The following is a 16902-nucleotide window of genomic DNA, read 5'->3' on the forward strand; positions in this document are numbered from 1 at the left end:
CTATGTTCACATTGTAATGGCGTTGTAAGAAGATACTACGAGTAGACACGAGAGTGAATGATCCCTGTCTGTCTCCTTGCCCACCATGTGACTCTTGCTCCACTTGTGTTCCACATCCACCACCTTCATCAGACACCAGACCAAAGGGGCCACCTGATCTTGGGCTGAGAACCTTCAAAACCATGAGGCAAAACCAGCCAACTTCACAAGTAGCTTCTTTCAGATATTTGTTCCAGTGATGATTAGCTTTCCTATAAAATACATATTTCAGAAAAAACTTTGGTTAAATCCCTGTTGTTATTACAAAATACTAACCATTACAGAGGCAATTAGTGTACTATAATTATATTTCTTTTATTGATGAATTCTTAATTTTCTCCTGTCAAAAATGCCTCATTTTTTCATTTATTTTCTCTATCTATTTCTTATAGTACCCTTAAAACATGTCTCATAAATTTTTCATGCTGTTAACTATCATATTGTCTGTCAATGGCAAGCTCTTCTTCCAAAAGCCCCTTTCAACTCCAATCTTGACTTTTTTTTTTTTTTTTACAGTCACACATGAATTTTACTGAAAATGAGAGGCAAGGCAATCAATCAGGACCAGCAACTGATCAGGACTGACACTCCTTACCAGGGTGCAGCCCACAACAGTAAGTTCCACAGCTTTTTATAATATTATGTCCACTAGGGCTCATAATTTCGGACCCCTGGTATGCAGTAAACAATAAAAGAAACCCAGAATTTGGTTGTAAGGTAACAGTTAACAATAACAAACCCAGGAACGATAATAAACTCAAGATGTGGTTGTAAGATAACAGTGCAGGGCACATTTCTGTTCCTTGGAATTTGGGCCGCATTGTTTCACAAGACGCACCCTTAGCAATTAGCAAGCAAAGCTAATATATACAGAAGCAAGAGATCTGCAATTAACGTTTAGCCACACTCACTCCATTTTGCTTTTGACATTTTGATTCTACATTTCTCCCTTTTCTAGTTACTAATCAAACCTTTGATTCGTCTCCTTCAGTACTTTTTAAGGGTTCATAATTTGCTTTCAGGACCATTAACTTCACTGTGCTATTTTTTTCTCTAACATGTCTAGTAACAGTTTATAATGCATGCGCCTATAAGCAGGGCTAGGAAACTCAGAATTACAGGGCAAGCCAGTGCCAAGAGTGGAGAAGTAAGCCATGGTGAGCTGGCAAACCGACCCTGGAATGAACCATCCTTAAGTTTCTTGTCTACTTACAGTTGCTTTTTTTCTTTTTCTTTTTCTTTTATCCTAAGAACACCTTAAGCCAATGATGTTCTAGTCTACAGTCTCTGAAACAAAAGGTTCAGGCAGCTGCCAGACAGTCCCCAAAGGTGACTGTGGACACCAGGACAAGGACAAGAAGTCCACTGGAGTGGTGGTCAAAAGACCTGATTTTACTATCTGGCTGGCTCTTGATAAAACAAAAGAGCCCTCAGAAGGTGGGATACCTAATTTGTTTTCCAGTAAACAAGCAGATCAGAAGGATGGGATCACCACTCCCTTGCTATTCTTATGGTAAAACTGGAACAGGAGAGGGAGGGGCAAAGACCAGTTGGAGGACAAGGGCTGGAGGGTGAAAGCATGGAGTTGACCATTCTCAAACTTGCCAGAGGAGCAGGGGGAGTAGAGCCATTGATATAAGAGTAGTGCCTATGCTTATAAAGGAACAAGACCCCAAGGGGGCTAGACAGGATCTAGAACAAAGGACAGAGTCATCACCAGAGGACCTAAGAAAAGTGCTGTCAAAGCCACAAACAAGTTCTCCCATTGAGAAGCAAATAGAAAGTGACAGAAGGGGCCTGATAACAATCCAGTGAGTCTCAAGGCTTTTTCAGTTATGAGGCTGAGACCTATCCATCTCTTCACAGGGGGCGTGTCCTAAGGGAGGTGTGACCTCCCTGGGGAAGGCACCCCACTGACCCCCACTAACCAGCCTGGGAAGAAAGCCAGCCAGGCAAATGCAGGTGGCATCTAACAGAAAATCCACAGCCCTGCCTGCAATGTTGCCGACCCCACCTGGCCGTGCCCTCCACAATGGTGGCTACTCTGGAAGCTGGGCTGAGCGAAGGGCTTTTCAGCTTATAGCCAGCAAGATCTGTGGCATCCCTTGACTCCAGGGCAGTTCTGTTTCCAGTTGATCCAACTCTTGGATGGCAGAGCTGCCAGGGCTCTTCACAAGCTGACTTCTGCTGAAGCCCTGGCTTTCTATGGCAAAGACCAATGCAATGGACTGGCCTGCTGGGTCTCCCCGATGGCAGATCACGGTGTGGCCTGCCACCTACCTCCACATTGCTTCTGATACACAGCTTTCCTTTCCTCCTGGTTTTTGTTAAAGCAGAGCAGAGGATGCAAGACAAGGGGGTGCTCAAGTCCCATCTCTAATCTTTGTGGCCTAGATTGACTTCTTGCTTTTTATAGAACGCATGCTTCTCTGTGAGTTTTTTTTTTTTTTTAAAGATTTATTCATTTACTTGAAGGCAGAGTTAAAGAGAGGCAGAAACAGAGGTCTTCCATCTCCTGGTTCACTCTGTAGATGGCCACAACAGCTGGAGCTGCGCCGATCCGAAGTCAGGAGCTTCTTCCGGGTCTCCCACCTGGGTGCAGGGGCCCAAGGACTTAGGTCGTCTTCCACTGCTTTCCCAGGCCACAGCATAGAGCTGGATCAGAAGTGGAGCAGCCGGGACTCAAATCATCACCCATAGAGGATGCTGGCACTGCAGGCGATCGCTTTACCTGCTACGCCACAGTGCCAGCCCCTGTGACTTCCTTTTACTACAACTTCTTTACCTCTCTCCTCTGTGTGAGCCCGATGCCCTGAACCATTTTTCTTTTCTCTCTTGGCTTATGTTCTTATTGTCCTTAAAAGCATACTCCAGGGAAATAATGCATGTGAGAGGAAAGTTTGAACTTGCAAATCTGAGATAGGATAGGAATGATTGGGTCATATAGAAGGTGTATGCTTAGAATTTTGAGCAGCCGTTAACTCTTTGCAAAGTAGTTGTATCATTTTACATTCGCATCAGTATTGTAAATGCGTTCTAGTTACTCCATGTCTTCATCAGTTTTCATTATTGTAGCTGTTCTAACAGCTTTGTCATGATTCTTATTGACCTTTCATTTGCATTACTCTAATGGCAAACAAGGTTGAGTATCTTTTTAAGAACTTGTTTGCCATTCACAAATAATCTTTGGAAAAATTGCCCATTTTTCTTTAAATTATTTTTATTAATGAGTTTTAAAATATCTCTATGAATACAAGCCTTTTAACATATATGTGCTTTGTGAATATTTTCTCTGAGTCCAGTCTATGGCTTTACTTTCATTGCCTTTACACCATCTGTCAAGGGCAGAAGTTCTTAATTTTCATGATCTCTGGTGGTTATTTTTTTAGATTATAAAATTTTATTTAACCTATACCAGTTTCGTGCATTTCGTATATACAGATTTAGGAACATAGTGATACTTCTCACCCTACCCTCCCTCCTGCCCACACTCCCACCCTTTTTCCTCCTTCCTCTCCTATTCCCACTCTTACTTTTCACAAAGATCTATTTTCCTTTATTTAAAGATTGTAAGGTTTTACCCTACATTAAATAAAGAGTTCAACATATAGTATGAAGGAAAAAAACGTTGTTCCTCAACATTAGAGACAAGGGCTGTAAACAGTCATCAAATCTCAAAATGTCCATTTCACTCTAATATATTACATTTTAGGTGCTCTATTAGTTACTCCAGATTAGGGAAACCATGTGATATTTGTCTTTTGGGGACTGGCTTATTTCACTGTTTCACTAAGAATAATGGTTTCCAGCTGCAACCACTTTGTTGCAAATGGCAGTATTTCTTTACTTACCTTTTTTTTTTTATAGCTGAATAATACCTATAGTGTATATATACCATAATTTCTTTATCCAGTCATCAGCTGATGGATGTATGGGTTGAATCCGTATCTTAGCTATTGTGAATTGAGCTGCAATGAACACGGGAATATACATAACTCTTGCATATGCCAATTTCTTTTGGTTTTGATAAATTCCCAGAAGTGAAATGGCTGGGTCATGTGGTAGGTCTGTATTCAGATTTCTGAGTTATTTCCATATTTACTTCCACAGTGGCTGTACCAGTTTTTTCCCACCAACAATGGATTATGGTACCTTTTCCCCCATATCCTCGCCCTCATTTCTTTTTTTTTTTTTTTTTCTGTATGAAAGCCATTCTAACTGGGGTGAAGTGAATCCTCATTGTGGTTTTGATACACATTTTCCTGGTGGCTAGTGATCCTGAGTATGATTTCATGTGTCTGATGGCCATTTGAATCTCCTCTCTTGAAAAATGCCTGCTCAAGTCCTTGACCCATTTCTTAACTGGACTGTTTCTTTTGTTGTTGTTGAATTTCTTGAGCTCTTTATAGATTCTGCATATTAACCCTTTATCAGTTGTGTAGTTGGCAAATATTTTTCCCATTCTGTTGGTTGCCCCTTCACTTTGTTCCGTTTCTTTTATACTATGAAAGCTTCTCAGCTTGAGGAAATCCTATCTGTCAATTTTGGCTTTGATTGCCTGTGCCTCTGGGGGTAATTTCCCAAGATGTCTTTGCCTATGCCAATGTCCTAGAGAGTTTCCCCTATGTTCTCTAGTAATTTGATGGTCTTGGATCATAGCTTTATGTCTTTGTCCATTTTGAATGGATTTTTGTGTAAGGTGTAAGGTATGGGACTTGTTCCATATTTCTGCATGCAGATCCAGTTTTCCCAGCACCAGTTGCTGAAGAGACTGTTCTTGCTCCCAGGATTTATTTTAGTTGCTTTGTATAAAGTAAGTTGGTTGTAGATGCACAGAATGATTTTGGGAGTTTATTCTGTTCCCTTGGCCCACACGTCTTTTGTGTGTGTGTGTGTGTGTGTGTGTGTGACAGTACCAGGCTGTTTTGATTATAGCTGAACTGTGATATGTTTTGAAATCTGGTATTGTATCCGGCGCTGCGGCTCACTAGGCTAATCCTCCACCTTGCGGCGCCAGCACATCGGGTTCTAGTCCCAGTCAGGGCGCCGGATTCTGTCCCGGTTGCCCCTCTTCTAGGCCAGCTCTCTGCTGTGGCCAGGGAGTGCAGTGGAGGATGGCCCAAATGCTTGGGCCCTGCACCCCATGGGAGACCAAGAAAAGCACCTGGCTCCTCCCTTCGGATCAGTGCGGTGCGCCGGCCGCAGCACGCCAGCCGCGGCTGCCATTGGAGGGTGAACCAACAGCAAAGGAAGACCTTTCTCTCTGTCTCTCTCTCTCACTGTCCACTCTGCCTGTCAAAAAATAAAAAATAAAAAAAAAAATCTGGTATTGTGATACCTCTGGTTTGTTTTTGTTGTATAAGATTGCTTTAGCTTTTTGAGATCTCTTGTATTTCCACATGAATTTTAGCATCATTTTTTCTAGATCTGAGAAGAATGTTCTTGATATTTTAATTAGGAGGGCATTGCATTGAATCTGAAAATTGCTTTTGGTAGTATGGACATTTTGATGATATTGATTCTCCAATCCACCATGTACATGAAAGATTTTTCCTTTTTTTTTTTTTTTGGTCTTGTTCTATTCCATTCTTTAATGTTTGTAATTTTCATCATAGAGAACTTTGACATGGTTAAATTTATTCCAAGATATTTAATTTTTTGTAGCTATTGTGAAGGAGATTGATCTTATAATATCTTTCTCAGCCTTGGCATTGTCTGCATATACAAAGGCTTTTGAGTTTTGTGTGTTAATTTTTTATCCTGCCGCTTTACCAACCTTTTTTTTTTTATGAGTTCCAATAGTCTTTCATTGGAGTCTTTTGGATCCCCTATATGTAGAATCATGAAATCTGCAAATAGGGGTAGTTTGACTTCCTCATTTCCACTATGTATTCCTTTGATTTCTTTTTCATGCCTGATGGCTCTAACAAAAACTTTCAGGACAGTATTGAATAGCAATGGTGAGAGTGAGTATCCTTGTCTGGTTTTGGATCTTAGGGGGATTGCTTCCAACTTTTCCCATTCAATAAGATGCTGGCCATTTGTTTATCATAAATTGCCTTGATTGTGTTGAGGAATGTTCCTTCTATAGCAAATTTACTTAAAGGTGTTGCATTTTATCAAATGTTTTCTCTGCATCTATTGAGATAACCTTATGGTGTTTGTTCTTCCGTGTGTTAATGTGTTATATCACATTGATTTGCGAATGTTGAGCCATCCTTGCATACCAGGGATAAATACCACTTGATCTGGGTAAATGATCTTTATGATGTGTTGTTGGATTCAGTTGGCTAGTATTTTGTTGAGTATTTTTGTGTCTATGTTCATCAGGAAAATTGGTCTGTAGTTCTCTTTCTCTGTTGTATCTTTTTCTGCTTTAGGGATTAAAGTGACACTGGCTTCATAGCAGGAGTTTAGGAGGATTGCCTCCCTTTCAACTGTTTGGAATAACTTGAGAAGAAATGGAGTTAATTGTTCTTTAAATGTCTGGTAGACTGCAGCAGTGAAGCCATCCAGTCCTGGGGTTTTCTTTGCTGGGAGGGTCTTTACTACTGATACAATATCCATCTTAGTTATTGGTCTTTGGAGGTTTTTTTTATGTCTTCATGAATCAATCTTAGTAGATTGAGTGTCTAGGAATCTGTTCATTTCTTCTAGGTTTCTCAATCTGTGGGCATGCAGCTTTTTGTAGTACTGCCTTATGATTCTTCTTATTTCTGTGGTATCTGTTGCTACATTTCTTTTTCATTTCTGATTTTATTAATTTGGGTCTTCTCCCTCTTTTTGGGTTAGTTGGGGCAATGGAATGCCAATTTTGTTTATTTAAAAAAAACAGCTCTTCATTTCACTAATCTTTTGTGGGTTTTTGTTTCAATTTTGTTTATTTCTTCTCTAATTTTAATTATTTCTTTCCTCCTACAATTTTGGGTTTGGTTTGTTGCTTCTCTAGGTCCTTGAGATGCATTAATAGCTCGTTTATTTGGTACCTTTTCAATTTCTTCATGTAGGCACCAATTGCTATAAACTTTCCCCTTAATGCTGCTTTTGCTTTCTCTCCGTAAGTTTCCTTATGTTGTATTGTCATCTTAATTAGTTTCCAGAACTTTTTTTTTTATTTCTCTGTTGATTTCTTCTATCATCTCTTCATTCAGGAACATGTTGTTCAGTCTCGATGTGTTTGCATATGTTTTAGAGATTCTTGAGTTGTTGATTTCTGGTTTCATACCACTGTGGTCAGAGAAGATGCATGGTATGATTTTGATTCCGTTGAATTTGCTGAGACTTGCTTTATGGCCTAGCATATGGTCTATATTAGAGAAAGTTCTATGAATTGATGATAGGAATGTGTATTCTGCAACTGTGGGCTGAAAGTTCTGTAGATATCAGTTAGGACCATTTGTTCCATAGTGCCAGTTAGCTCTATTTTTTTTATTTTCAATCTAGTTGATCTGTTAATTGGTTAAAGAGGGTGTTGAAATCAACCCTTATTATTATATTGAAGTCTGTGTCTCTCTTTGGATCCACTAACATTTCTTTTCAATAGCCAAGCACCCTGGAAGTGGGTGCATATACATTTATTATAGTCATATCTTGCTGTTGAATTGATCCTTTAATCATTATATAGTGCACTTCTCTGCCCCCTTTCACAGTGTGTGTGTGTGTTAGTCTATTTTGTATGATATTAGAATGAGTACATCTGCCGTTTTGTGGTTTAATTTAGCATGGAATACTTTTTCTACACTATCACTTTTAATCTGCATATATCATTGTTGGTGAGATGCATTTCTTGTAGGCAGCAAATAGACACATCTTGTTTCTTAATCCATTCATCCAGTCTGCATCTTTTAACTGGAGAGTTGAGGACATTTACATTCATGGTGAGTATTGATAAGTAATGACTTGGCCCTGCGATTTTTCCATAAACATTCCTACAGTTTACTTTAGATTTCCTTTGTACTTTCACTAGGAGATTTTCTATCTTCACATTCTTTCATAATTATGACTATCTTTCTGTGTTTCTGTGTGTAGCACATCATTAAGCATCTTTAGTAAGGCTGGATGAGTGATGACAAATTCTTTTTTTTTTTTATTTTAGACAGAGTGGACAGTGAGAGAGAGAGACAGAGAGAAAGGTCTTTCTTTGCCATTGGTTTACCCTCCAATGGCCGCCGCAGCCGGCGCACCATGCTGATCCGATGGCAGGAGCCAGGTACTTATCCTGGTCTCCCATGGGGTGCAGGCCCAAGCACTTGGGCCATCCTCCACTGCACTCCCTGGCCAGAGCAGAGAGCTGGCCTGGAAGAGGGGCAACCGGGACAAAATCCAGCGCCCCAACGGGACTAGAACCCAGTGTGCCGGGGCCGCAGGGCGGAGGATTAGCCTAAGGAGCCACGGCACCAGCCTGACAAATTCTTTCAACCTCTGTTTGTTACAGAAGGTTTTTATTTCACCTTCATCCCTAAATGCCAGCTTTGCAGGGTATAGTATTCTGGGCTGGCAGTTTTTTTTTTTTCTTTTAATACTTGGACTATATCTTTCCATTCTCTCCTAGACTGTAGAGTTTTTAATGAGAAGTCAGCTGTGAATCTAATTAGAAATACTCTGCAAGTAATCTGGCATTTCTCCTGTGCACATTTAGGAATCATTTCTTTATGTTTTACTATTAAAAGTTTGAGCACAATGTTTTGTGGTGAAGATCTTTTCTGGTCATGTCTATTAGGAATTCTTTGTGCTTCCTGTATTAGACATCCCTTTCTTTCTCCAAATTGGAGAAGTTTACTATAATTATTTCACTAGTTAGCCCTTCTAGTCCATTCTGTCTTTCTACACCTTCAAGAACTCCTAAAACCTATCCCATAAATATCCAATGTTTTTAATCTTTCTAATTTCTTCTTCTTTCTTTTTTTTTGGGGGGGGGTGGGGTCTGACTGAAAATTTTCCAAAAATGTGTCTTGTCTTCTGGATTGGATATTCTTCCTTCTGCCTCACCAATCAGTTGTTAAGGCTTTCCAATGTATTTTTATTTGATCCTGAATTTTTCATTTCTAATATTTCATTTTCATTTCGTTTAAATCTTAATTTCCTGGGAATAAATTCCTATTATGTATGGTTTTCTTTAATTCTTTTTTTTAAAACTTTTATTGAATGAATATAAATTTCCAAAGTACAGCTTATGGATTACAATGGCTTCCCCCCCATAACGTCCCTCCCACCCGCAACCCTCCCCTTTTCCACTCTCTCTCCCCTTCCATTCACATCAAGATTCATTTTCGTTTCTCTTTATATACAGAAGATCAGTTTAGCATACATTAAGTAAAGATTTCAACAGTTTGCTCCCACACAGAAACATAAAGTGAAAAATACTGTTTGAGTACTAGTTATAGCATTAAATCTCAATGTACAGCACACTAAAGACAAAGATCCTACATGAGGAGTAAGTGCACAGTGACTCCTGTTGTTGACTTAACAAATTGACACTCTTGTTTATGGCATCAGTAATCAACCTAGGCTCTTGTCATGAGCTGCCAAGGCTATGGAAGCCCCCTGAGTTCACTGACTCTGATCATTTTTAGACAAGGCCATGGTCAAAGTGGAAGTTCTCTCCTCCCTTCAGAGAAAGGTACCTCCTTCTTTGATGACCCGTTCTTTCCACTGGGATCTCACTTGCAGAGATCTTTCATTTACCTTTTTTTTCCCCCAGAGTGTCTTGGCTTTCCATGCCTGAAATACTCTCATGGGCTTTTCAGCCGGATATGCATGCCTTAAGGGCTGATTCTGAGGCCAGAGTGCTGTTTAGGACATCTGCCATTCTTTGGGTTTGCTGTGTATCTCACTTCCCATGTTGGATCATTCTCTCCCTTTTTTATTCTATCAGCTAGTATTTGCAGACACTATTCTTGTTTATGTGATCCCTTTGGTTCTTAGTCCTATCATTATGATCAATTGTGAACAGAAATTGATCACTGGGACTAGTGACATGGCATTGGTACATGCCACCTTGATGGGATTGAATTGGAATCCCCTGGTATGTTTCTAACTCTACCGTTTGAGGTAAGTCAGCCTGAGCATGTCCCGAATTGCACACAATTCATGAGTTTACTTCTCATTACTTTTGAATAATTTTATGATTAATTTTTTGAATTCCATTCCAGGCATTCAGCAATCCCTTCTTCACATTCTAACATTGAAATGTTGTGTTCCTTTGGTGGGGGTGGGGTGGGGTGGGGGTTGTCTTCCTTATTCTTATTTTTTGAATTTCTGAATTTATTTTTAGGCATTTGTGGAGATACTGGTTGGTTTTTCCTCTGACGACTTCTATCTTTGAACTATGCCTCTGAGGCTTGCTTGGAATATCTGTACTCTCAGTGAATACCCAGAATTGTGTGCAGGGAAGGGCCAGGGAGTTCTGATCAGTGCTCCAGGGTGGGGCGAGTATCCAGGGTAACACCCAAGTTGGACATGGTAGATTTCTTCTTGTTAACAGAGGGGAGGAGTGCTTACCTCTGTTGGTGTGATCACTCCCTCACCTCCTCTCCATCGAGTGATCAATGCCTGGGTATTACCCTCAGTGGGCACAGTACTTATCCAAGCCGCCATGTGAACCATACAGTTAATCTGCCAGGCCCCACTCCAAGCATGGATCCTGCTGCAGTGACCTGCACCAGGCAACCAGGGAGCTCCATGTGTGTGGAGCCGTACACAGTGACTGCCCAGAGACCCAGCTACACCCTGTGCCCTCTCGGGAAGCCCCAGCATCCGCAGAGTCTGAGCACACAAGGCTCCTACAGTCACTGAGTGCAGAGGGTCCACTCCATCTTGCCAGCCTTCCAGTCTACAGAAAGGCAAACATTCCCAGATCCTATTGCCTGTGGGTGTTCTGCCTAGGCAGCTTGAGTCCCAGAACCTGTAGTGTGTTGGGAGGCTTGGAGTCCCTCATAGTCTTACATGGGTGCCCAGCCCCCTGTCGATTCTCCAAGCCAGACTCAAAGTCAGTGGGGAACATGAATTTTACCCTCTGCTAGACTCTGGATCCCTTGCATACACTAGAGCCACTGGCCAGATGTTGCTTCTCCCTTCCAGTTGCACCAGAGCTGCTGCCACCACTACTGATGAGAAGACAGTGTCTTGCCTCAGCCAGTTGCTGTGCACACGCACAAGGGATTCTGTAGCTGCTGCTTATGCCCAAGATGGCATGCGCCCTCTCTCAGTTGGTTGCCTGGTGCCATTGGTAGTGGTGGTGGTGGGGAATAGGTTGAGAGAAAGGTGCCCTCCTTTTTTTTTTAACTGGGTCCATCCATGGGTACCCTCTCTCCCTTAGGGCTCCAAGCCAGACTCAGGCCACGCTCTTCCTGCAGCTGCATCACGATGGGTTGCTGCAGTCTGATCTCACCTCTGTCTCCAGTGCTGGTGCTTTCTCTGCCTCTCAGCTGCTGGAGTTTTGTTTTGTGTCAATGTTCATGCTGCACTAGGCACCTTCCACCCAGGTCCTTCCTTCCATAGAATTTACACTGCAGTTTCCCCTCTAATTCTCCCCTGAGAATGCTGTTCCTTCACTTACTATTATTATTATTATTATTATTATTATTATTCCCTAGTCTAGTATAGTACGTTGTTCTCTGTTCCTCCTTCCATTTTTTTTTAATGGCCCATGCTTTTGGTGCTTTCTCTGATCCAGGATCACAAATATTTCACTTTCTTTTTGTTTTGTAAGTCCTTATGGTTTTAGGTATTACCTTTAGGTCTATGATCCATTATGCATTAACTTTTGTTCATGGTGCAAGATATGAATACAGTTCCTGATTTCATATAGATGTTCAAAGTTTCTAGCATGTCAGTGACATTGAAATGACTATAGTTTCTTCACTGAATTGGTTTTGCAGCTTTGTTGAAAATCATTTGACCATGTAAAGATGGATCTGTTTCTGAACTTTGTATTCTGTTTCACTGAGGTGTTTCGTCAATCTTTATACCCATATCATAAATTCTCAGTTAACTGCAGCTTTATAAAGACTCTTGAAATCAGGTAGTTTAAGTCCTGTTTTGAGTAAAAACTCTACTTTCTTTGCATTTTTACATGAATTTTAAAATCAGCTTGTAAATTTCTGCAAAAAAGTCTTCTTGGATTTTCACAGCGAATACATTAGATATATAAGTGAAATGGAAGAGAACTATAATATTGAATTCTTCTGAACCGTAAACATAGTATCTATTTCTATTTATTTGTCTTCTTTAATTCTCTCAGCACAGTTTTATAGTTTTTAAGGAAACTGCAGGATGCATCCATTTTTAATCGAGTATATCTCTGAATATTTAATAATTTTGATGCTATTATAAATAGTATTTTAATTTAAATTTTGTATTCATTGCTAGAAATGTAACTTATTTTGTGTATTGATCTTATGTTCATTAACCTCACCAGCATATTCACTGCAGCTATGTCTTTGTGGATGCCATATGAATTTATGCATTTATGTCATCTGTCAGTAAAGTATCCTAAATGGGTATTCTTTCTTCCTTGCCTGGCAGCACCAGTGCAGTCCTGAATACAAAGGATGAGAGCACATATCCATGTCCTATCATTCATATTAGAGGGAAACATTTAGTCTTTCCACGGTTAAGCAGGAACTAATTGTAAATTTTTGTTGGGGCTGGCACTGTAGCACAGTGGGTTAACGCCCCGGCATGAAGTACCAGCATCCCATATGGGCACCGGTTCTCGTCCCAGCTGCTCTTCTGATCCAGCTCTCTGCTATGGCCTGGGAAAGCAGTAGAAGATGGCCCAAGTCCTTGGGCCTCTGCACCCACGTGGGAGACTCAGAGGAGGCTCCTGGCTCCTGGCTTCGGATTGGCGCAGCTCTGGCCATTTCAGCTATCTGGGGAGTGAACCAGTGGATGGAGGATCTCTCTCTCTCTGTCTCTACCTTTCTCTGTAACTCTGTCTTTCAGGTAAATAAAATAAATCTTTTAAAAAAATCGTTAAATGCTTTTATTTGTCAGATTGAGAAAATTTCTTTCCATTAGTAATTTATTGAGAGTTTTAAATTAATTACCATATTGTATTTTTTATTAAAGATTCATTTGTTTGTTTGAAAGGCAGAGTTACAGAGAGGCAGAGGCAGAGAGGGAAGGAGAGAGGTCTTGCATCCTCTGATTCAATCCCCAAAGCTAGGAGCCAGGAGCTTCTTTTGGGTTTCCCATGTGGGTGCAGGGCCCAAAGACTTGGCCCATATTCCACTGCTTTCCCAGGCCATAGCAGAGAGGCAGATCAGAAGTGGAGCAGCCAGGACTCGAACTATCACCCAGATGGGATGCTGACATTTCACTTGCTATGCCACAGCACTGGCCCCACTGGATTTTATTAAATACAGTTGAGCATATATTGAGATAATCACATGGTTTTCCTTTCCTTTTTTAGTCTGTTCATATAATAAATTACTTTGAATGATTTAAAATGTTAAAAATCTTATATTTCTAGTAGAAAACATACATGATAATGATACCTTTATATTTTTTGGATTGTTAGATTCAGTTGCTAAAGTTTTCTTGTATTTGCATTTGTGACTTGAAGGATATTGATCTATAAGTTTAACATTTTGGTCTGATTTCATTATCAGGATAATTCTCTCATACAAAGGATTGGGAAGAACGACTTCTTCCTCAGTTGTTTTGGAAGAATTGGTGTATGGTTGGTACTATTGTCTCTGAAATGTTTGGTAGAATTTACCTGTGAAACCGTCTGGACTTGAAACTTCTTTATGAGAATGGTTTTGAGTATGAATTTAATTCAAAAAAATGTAGAACTATTCTGTTCAGGTTTTTTTTCCTTCCTTGAGTTGAACTTTAGGAGTTTTTTTTTTTTTTTTTTTTTTTTTTTTAGAAATTTGACCAAATTGCCATAAAATTATTTACTTTTTTTAAATTTCTCTCTACAATCTTCAGTGATGTCAGTTCTCCCCTAATATTGACAATTTGTGTCATTTCTACTTTTTTTCCTAATCAACCTCGAAGGCAGTTTATCAGCTTAGCTTTTAAATTTTGTTTTTAGCATCTAAGAGTTCTTGCTTATTCTTGGATTATGCCCTCCTAGAACAGTGTCTTGGTCCTCTTTTTGGAACAAATGCTTCTGTTACTCTGAGGATGTTTTCCTCTCAGTTTCACATTAATTTTCCCTTTAGATTTCTGAAATTTCCCTCAAATGCCTGGTAAAAGTAAAATCTGCCTCATTAGGAAAATTAACAAATATTAAAAATTTTTTTTAACATTGGTGGTGGTGGTGGTTGGGTTATCTGAGTGTCATTGTTCAGAAAGATCAAGTGCAAAGGACGCTGAGGACTGTGCTGTAAATGAAGCAGATTTTCACACAATTTGCCATTTTGTAGCTGCTTGCTTCATGCTACCGCCCAGTGTAAGAGGTCTTCAAATGTTCAAGAAAAATGTGTATTATGAAAAACTATAATTTTCTCAATTGTTTTGCATCGAATAAGCTCATCGTTTAATTCCATTTTCCAGCAATTTTTAAAAGTCCCCTCACATGTCTATTGTCTTTGGGATGAGGATCCCTCTGTTTGATTTCCTTGAGAGAACACATCTCTGGTGAGTATGGGAAAGTAATTGCCTGATGGTCCAGGGTGCAGAAGTAGACCGGGGGCATATGGGACTCTCTAAGGAGCCTTCTAGTATATTCCTGCAAACAAATTCTGTCTGTCCAAGCCCAGTGCAACCTTCCTTTCCATGGTAGCCAGTGCCTCTGCTCTGTAGACATGTCTTCCGCTGGCCAAGGCAGTTCCTCTTCCCTCATTGCGCTCCATATTCTGATTTGCTGACCTCTTTCACCTACTATTGTCCTTTTTCCCCTATTTAAAAAGAAACTGTTTACTCTCACTTCTGTGGGGGCCTTAGAGAGAAAAGTGAAAAAGTGCACATTTTCATTCTCCCATATTAACTGGACATAATATGATGCAATTGCTCAGCTGTGGGAGATTATGGACCTAAAATTGTATTTCCCCCAAATTTAGCAGTGGCTGACAGATTCTCTCCCATACAGAAGAAATAAGCATGGTTTGCAGGGACTCAACAGATTGGTTGAATGTGCTCCTACCTTTTCCTAGATCAAAAAAATTAACAAAAGTCATGAAGAAAAATACATAGGAGCTTCCCTCATCCACTACAGCTGCTGAGTGGTCATATTGGGGGATGCAAAGTCAATGAGAAGCTTATCAACAGGAGGTCTGTTGTTATAAGCCTTTCAGTGTCACATCAGAGAGTTGTTTCAACCTGACCTTTTTCCCAAGAGGGCTTAAAGTAACATTTTTCTTACACTGACCTCATTCCATGGTGAATATGATCAAAGTGATTATATTTCTTTCGAGGTATGTCTTTATTCACTGAATAGATACTTAAAGTTTAGGTTTGGAATGAATTTTATGACATGAATTTTTTCAACTCACAATAAAAATATGATTTGATTGAGAAATTCATTGAATTCAGCTACTTCAGAGATAAGCTTTTACCAGGTTATTCATTCTGGCTGTTCCATCAGGATGCAGTGTTACTCAAAGGCTAACATTTTGTAGAATTCATACCCAGACTATCTTATGGTACAGACAGATGAATGGTAACACCTGCCCCCAAAATTTTCCAGAGCAAAATCATCCATTCAAACTTTATGGAGCATGACCCTGAAGCCTCTGTTAGTCCTAAACATCTGAACACATTAAAAGTTCTATTTGGGAAAAGTTGGCCTGACTTCCTTGTACACCTGTACTTCAAATGCAAAGAAGAGTTGGCTTATCTTCAAAGTTAAAGTGCAAATCAGTCTTTCAGACTTTTAGGACACCTTGCTGATTTTCCCAATTGTTTTATACATAAAGCTTATTAATTTCTTTCTGATTCTTGCCGTGGGAATTCTTCATTCTTTAGGGAACTCAATTTTGAATGGACAGTTAATTGGCTACTGTCAAAAAATTTCATATACTCTTGGAGGAAAAATAGTTTGATATTTTAGATAAGCACTCATATTTCAGCAAGTTATGTGCAAAGGAAGCTGAGGATTATGTTTCTAATTAAACAGATTTTCACGTAGTGAAATACCTGATGTAGGCTACTTCTGAAGCTCACTAATGCAAATATCAAGTGGCCTTTTCTTTCCTATAACAAATTTATATTTATACCCTACTGTGTGTTGTGCCTGTTCTTGGCTCTTGGGTTACACAAGTAAGCAAGACAAATGAAGATCCCAGGCCTCACAGAGTTCAGTTTCTAGTATGGGAAGATAGATAGTAAACTTAATAGGTTGATAAATTTAATTCATTTTAAGTAATTAAAAAAAAAAACTACTTTGACATGTAGTGCTAGAAAGTGAGTGCTGTGAGAAAATTGGACCAGGGAAAATGTGCTAGGAGACATGTGTTGGAGAATGAGATAGAGGAGAGGAACATTTAAAATTGGGTGATCTGGGCAGCCTTCATTATTAAGGTAGTATTGGTACGTACAATTTTTATAATCACTTTTTAAATGAATTTGATAATTGCATCATCTCTGTTATGTTTTTGTTTGTGTTGATTACTTTTCTCCTGGTTGAGTCCTGTATTTCTTTGTCTTTGTAACCCTGATAATTTTTAATTGGATGCTAGATGTACATTTTATGTTTTTGAATGCTGAATTGCATTATGTTCCTTTGAAGAGAGCTGGCCTCTGGGCAGGTGCACAGTTGAATGACTTAGAATCGTGTTGCTCCTTCTAAGGCTTCCTTTCGGGCTTTGAGAGTGAAGGTCAAGAGCAGCCTTCACCCCAAGGGTATTTTAGTCTCCCCGAGAGGTGCCAAAGCCTCTGAAGATTGCACTCAGTGCCAGTGTGCTTTGCGAA

The sequence above is a fragment of the Oryctolagus cuniculus genome, chromosome 14 (assembly GCF_051225735.1).
Source record: "Oryctolagus cuniculus isolate XC-2025 breed Fujian yellow rabbit chromosome 14, ASM5122573v1, whole genome shotgun sequence".
Lineage (NCBI taxonomy): Eukaryota > Metazoa > Chordata > Mammalia > Lagomorpha > Leporidae > Oryctolagus > Oryctolagus cuniculus.